Source organism: Vanessa atalanta, chromosome 9 (assembly GCF_905147765.1).
Source record: "Vanessa atalanta chromosome 9, ilVanAtal1.2, whole genome shotgun sequence".
Taxonomy (NCBI): Eukaryota; Metazoa; Arthropoda; class Insecta; order Lepidoptera; family Nymphalidae; genus Vanessa; species Vanessa atalanta.
In genome coordinates, this window is record NC_061879.1 from 2,435,102 (window position 1) to 2,441,319 (window position 6,218).

At 33.1% G+C, this 6,218-nt stretch overlaps 1 non-coding gene across 1 annotated transcript; it reads right to left on the reverse strand.

The window, feature by feature from the left end:
* Positions 1-1,526: 1,526 nt before the first annotated feature.
* LOC125066645 lies at positions 1,527-1,667 on the reverse strand. The gene has a single exon (XR_007119691.1). It is a non-coding gene; the product is annotated as a U6atac minor spliceosomal RNA (small nuclear RNA).
* Between the last annotated feature and the right edge of the window lie 4,551 nt (positions 1,668-6,218).

Here is a 6,218-nt window from a genome sequence, read left to right on the forward strand (position 1 = left end):
GGAATTCTATACAAACTTTTAACCCTTATTTCACCCCTTAGGGGTAGAACATACAGAAGCGCTTAAATATTTATGTACTCATTTTTAATCAGTATCCAAAAATAAAGTTTTATTTTTATTGTTTCTAACTTAAAAAATGACGGACTTCCATACAAACGTTCAACCCCTAAGCTGTGACCGGATCCAAGGCAGAGCAAATTTCCCTTATATCATCAATGCGCCACTAACCGTAGGAACTAAGAATGTTTGTCCCTTGAACCTGTTGTTGCACTGTCTCACTCACTCTTAAAATTGGAACACAACAATACTAAGCTTAGTTTGGCAGTAGAATATCTAATGACTGGGTGGTGCCTTTCTAGATGGACTTGCCCAAAACCCACCAAGTTACAAAATGATATTGTGATTTTTCATAACTAGACTTACATTGTTATGTTAAAATGCTATTTAAATATGAAAAATATTACCCGTCCAGTTATCGTAAGCATTGTATTGGGAATGGATACAACAATAATTTAAGGAGTTACCATCGACCATGCGACTTTGAGATCACTATGGGCTAAATAAATCAGATAATTTTCTTAGAATATTAAGCCCCAATGTAACACAGTGTGGACACAGTGAAAAACAAGTATTATAACATTATCTGAACGCACCTTAATATTATACCCTCAGTATAAATACTTCGTGTGTACTATAAACAGTTTCTAAACTTGGGGATATTAAGAGTACATGAAGCGTTTCATTTTAACGCAGTATCTTACCTTGTTTACTCTGGAAACTGTGATATTTGCGGACGTTAAGTAATAAAATAGCCAGGGAAATGTTACAGATTTTAATAATTATTATAAAAAAAAAACTATTATATATTTTTATTTGGTGGTAGGGCTTTGTGCCAGCCTGTCTGGATAGGGACCACCCACTCATCAGATATTCTGCGCCAAGAAGCAATACATGGTATTTTTGTAATTGAAGTAAATGGTATTGAAGTAAAGGATGGTTAATATATCCAATACCACCAATGTCTATGGGCGGTGGTGTCCACTTAACATCAGTTGACCCATTTGCCAGTCCGCCTACCTACTACATCAAAAATAAGAAAAAATAAAATCTATTTGGGAGTCAAAATTGTAATATAATGAGCCGAGATGGTCCAGTGGTAACGTGTCCATCTGAACCAATGATTGCGGGTTCAGCCCACGCAAGCACCACTGATTTTTCATGTAATTAATTTATGTATAAAATTCATGCTCGGCGGTGAAGGAAAACGTCGTGAGGAAACCTGCAGGTGTCTAATTTCTACGAAATTCTGCCAGATGTGTATCCACCAACTCGCATTGGAGCAGCGTGGTGAAATATGCTCCAAAACTTCTCCTCAACGGGAGAAGAGGTCTTAGCCCCGCAGTGGGAAATTTACAAGCTGTTCATTTTGTATGCAATGATGTTTGTAATATAGGCATTTTTTGATTCACTAAATGAAGTAGGGTTATGTGAAACTCGAAGACGCCGATTGCACCGAAATAGCATTCAAAAAGTTCTTCTCTTTGGGGACACCACGAGATCGCTTGCGGAAACAACCATGAAGAAGTGTGGTAAAGTAGTTGTTACAATTTTATTGTGTTCCATCTTTATCAAGAAGAGTGCTAACCGTCTTTTCTTTTAATAGATACCGAGATGATAAGCAATTTTGAAATCGAACTCGTCACTTGACGCCCTGCCCAAAAGGTTAGGTACCAGTTTAACGGAGCTATTGAAATATTAACCAACCAAAAGGAAAAACACACCTTTCATACTAACTCTGAAAAAATTCCGTATAATTTGCAGGATTGCGGAACTCTATTATCTGCGTAGTCTGAGACGGACTTTTTGAAATATATTTTTCCAATCGGTTGTAGGAACGCTGGAGAGAATTATTTAAATCAAAACGCAGCAATACAAAGCAATTTTGTTTTTAGGTAGAAAATTGCTGAATACGTTCCATTCAAACCAATTAAATGCACTTTTCTAAATAATCATATAACACAAAACGTTTGGTGTTTATTTATATAAGTGATATGTAATCAAAGTAACAGCCATATAATTTTTCAGTTAAAATAGTGGTGTAGTAGGTGTCTGGCTTTTGAGCCAACTCGCCAAGAGTTATTAACCTTTCAATGTAATTTATTGTACGAAATTGTTAAAAAGAAATCTTCGCTCTTAAAAAGGTTATTAAGCATTTTGAATTAAAATACTACAAACAATAATGGAGTTTTCCAATCTTTTTTTCGTATTTCAGTCAATAACATTCTTTCCAATATTCTTACGAATTTACTCTTACAAATTCACAATGTACTTAACAAGGAGTTTCAAAAGAGATTAAATTAAACATAATGAATTAGTAGCCCATAAATTTATTCCAATTCAAGTAGAGGGTTCGAAATCCGAAAATAGAGACATTTTAATAAAGGGCTTTCAATCAATTCTTGCCACTTTTATCTTATTATCCTGCGAGCGACGGAATCCTAATCGCGTCTTTCAAACTTTTGACATCCAGAAGTTTGGGAAGCTTATCTGGAAGAGTTTTTTCTATTAGCATCAATCATTAAATATCAACCTGTAATTGCCTTACAGCTTGGTTAGCTGAGAATTAGCTGGACACACATTTGACTACGTTGTTCCAGTGAGGACTGGCTGAAATGTTTTGCCCAATTTTGTCAATTCGCAATGTTTTCCGTCATACCCGATTACCAGTCGATTTTTAAGAACATCTATGTCAAGTATCTTGTGTCAAATTGTTTTTATCACCGACTAACTGAACTTGATCTATGTAACTTAGATTTTAGTGGACAAAACCATTGGTTACACAGAGTATCACCAATGACCGACCAACGAAATTATTAATATTAATTATCTGTTTACCTTGCTCAGGGACTTACTTGATTTGAATGAAATGTCGCTGAGAATTTTTCAATTTCGATATTATGACTTCAGGAATCCGAGCGAAAATCGAATTCTTCAAATTTTTTTGGAGAAAAATGTCCGAGAGAACTTTATTTCCTGTTACTTTATCTTTTTCAATTTTCTTTTTAAGTATATTTATATCTAAATAATGTTTCCTAACTTGAGTTGGCACTTAAAAGTTTTATCAAGATTATCAACGTCAGTTTGTTGTCGGGTAGTTGAATGCAAACGAACGTTTTGTAGCTCTGTCAAATCAGTCTGCGCCCACTCTACCGTAGATTCCAGACGGAATCAGCACCAATTTGCAGGTTTCTCGCTAAAAGAGTGGATGTTAACGAACCTCACAAAAACGACAACTTCGACGTGATATTATGGAGTAATATTTAACTTATTTTTCAGGAGAGAAATTCAATTCAAGTTAAAATAAAAAATTTGTTCAGAAATATTTTATATAAGCAGCTCGTGTATTGATCTTTTTAAATTTTTTAAAAAAATTTGGAATTTGTAATTATTTGGCGTTGAGTCTATTATTTAATTTCTTTGTAAATAATATATAAAATAAATATAAAGATATCATCAAGCAATTTAAGTGAATCTATGAATGGTTGGTAATTAAGACTCACGTTTAAGATTATATTGTTTCTCAGAGACGCCGCTCTCTGTCGCAGGCTCCGAGGCACTTCTCAATTGTTACCGGATACAATGTGCCGACTTCACCTAAACCCACGATTTGTATTCATTGTACGCCAAGCTGTTTCAGAAAGAAGTTCCCGATAATCTTAATAGTTCATTTGCAAACCAGACATTTATTTCAAGTGTTCCCGTTTGTTTTTACACGCTTTTATTAACTTTGTTGTATTGTTAAATTACTATACGATATTGTAATTTCATACACTTCTATGCATCAGAATAATTTGGAATTTTGTACAAGTATTGATATCCGATGACATGTAAAAAATTGTGAACACGTTTATAAGTTCTTTTAAGGTATCTATAATTTTATTTCTACTTAACATATATTTCATTCCCCCGAAAATACAGAATAAATAATAAACTTAGAACAAATGTTACCAGTACCTTTGCTTGATATATTGTGCATAGTTTTATTCAAAATAAAAGTCATAACATTATTTTATTCAAGTAGGCTTCAACGTGTACTTTTTAATCGCTACCGCCATTTAGGAATGTAGATTCTAAAGAGGAAAACCATTCAGTAGTTACTATTCTCCAATATTTGACAAATATCATGTTATATAATATAAAATTTATATGTATGTTATGTATCCTGCCTGGAAGTCAACCAGCATTAACTCCACGCTTTTTTATCATCAATATAATCTTGTATCGAATAATATGCCTTCTTTACCAATGTATTTGAATTTATGAAACGGCAAAGTTAAAAATATCTTTGAGAGACTACCGTAACCACTTAATGTATAATGTTTGTGCTCTTAAAAATCAAAACCGAACTTATCAATTGTAATAAATAATATTATATAAAAATTCTAAGATAATAATTTACATTCGTATAATTATTTATCAGAGTTCAGTGACTAAGCGAATACATCAAATGTTACAGAGAATTTATGAACATGACTTTGGTTACTGTGGTAATAAATTATCTTCATTCGTATTTTGGGAAGATAATTAGTATATTCTATTAAATTATAATATTAATATTTATGGTACCTTGAATATTATATGATAGGATAATTGTAAACTATTTAATTTATCTAGACGGATTGTAAACCGTCGAAAAATAATGAAAGAACCATTTAATTTATTTATCATGTTACGATTTTGTGTGAGTTAAAATAATAAACCCACTAACCTATTTTAAAACATTTCAAACTATAGAAATATTATGCGTTGAATACTCTGTTCAAAATTTCTTTAGCTGGGCTAGATTTATTGATTTATCTGGTGAAATAGTACATTTATGACTATCTATATTTCGTAAGTTCGTTTCGTAAGTTAAGCTTGATGGTAAGTGGTAGCCACCGCCCATAGACATTCGCGCTGCAAGAAATATTAACCGTTCCTTCCATCCACAATGTGTCATCACCTTGGGATCCAAAGTGTTTTATCCCTTGTGTTAGTTACACTGGCGCACTCTACCTTCAAAACGAAACAAAATAATACTTAGTATTGCTGATTGACGGTAGATTATCTGATGAGTGCTATCTACCCAAACGGGCTTACACATAGGCCTACCTCCGAGTTAGTTCTTAGTAGTACATGGTAACTCTCGCCTTTGATCACGGGAGAAATGAAAAGTTTAAACTCAATAGAGTATTTACTACTTCATATATTCCCTTGATACACATATATGTTGATGTAAAATTAATCAATCAGTTGAACCTCAGTATTCAATACTTGTTCAAGATATATATGGTATGCACTTTCTCATAAAGGTCTATCCGCTGGACACAATGGTAGACACGTGCTAAAACGAAATTACTTCGACCACGCTGCCCCGATGATATAAAATTCTTTCGACACGTTTCCTTCCGATATTATCATATCTAAGTAGGAACTTGTAGTAATGCTTACATTTATCTCTTGAAACTCAAGTATGCATACCCAAAATTTTACTCGCGACCTTCAGACGTGAGTAATGTGCTCCAATTTCTAGCCCCTAGTGTAAATCAAGAGGAACTCGTGGCGTAACATAATTAGCGTCGGTGTCTACTAACTTTTTGACAGACAAACTCTTAATGTGCATATTTTTATGGATGAATTTCTGTATTTAATATATATCATGTATTTACGAACAACTAATCACAAGAATTCCGAATCTATAGGGAAAGTGGAAGGTGCAACTGTGTGTGGATTATTTTTATTTACTCGTACGAATACAGAATATAAGTTACTGCACGGTAAACAGTAAACCAACCGTAGCTCAGATTGAAAAATATAATTTCCCAAGAAGAACCGGCAAGAAAATAAATGGTTGCTCTTTTTTGTAAATTAAATTACATAAACACTTTATTCCTTTGTATAATAAGCCATATTTAATTAGGTTTTTTATCATAATATTTAAATTCGTAAATAAGTAAGTTGATGTTCTATAATAATACTTTGTCAGTTCTAAGATTTTAAAGTTCGTACATTAATAAAATAAATTAGAGAGGAACTTCGATGCAGCTGCGGTAACAGTTGGGGGGGCTCCTGTTTGTTCGTTCGAACTGACAGGTATGAATTGTATTTATGTTGGTATATGTTTTGAATAATTGACTATGACATAAAATTAGTGCAAATAATGTATCGTGGTGGTAGGC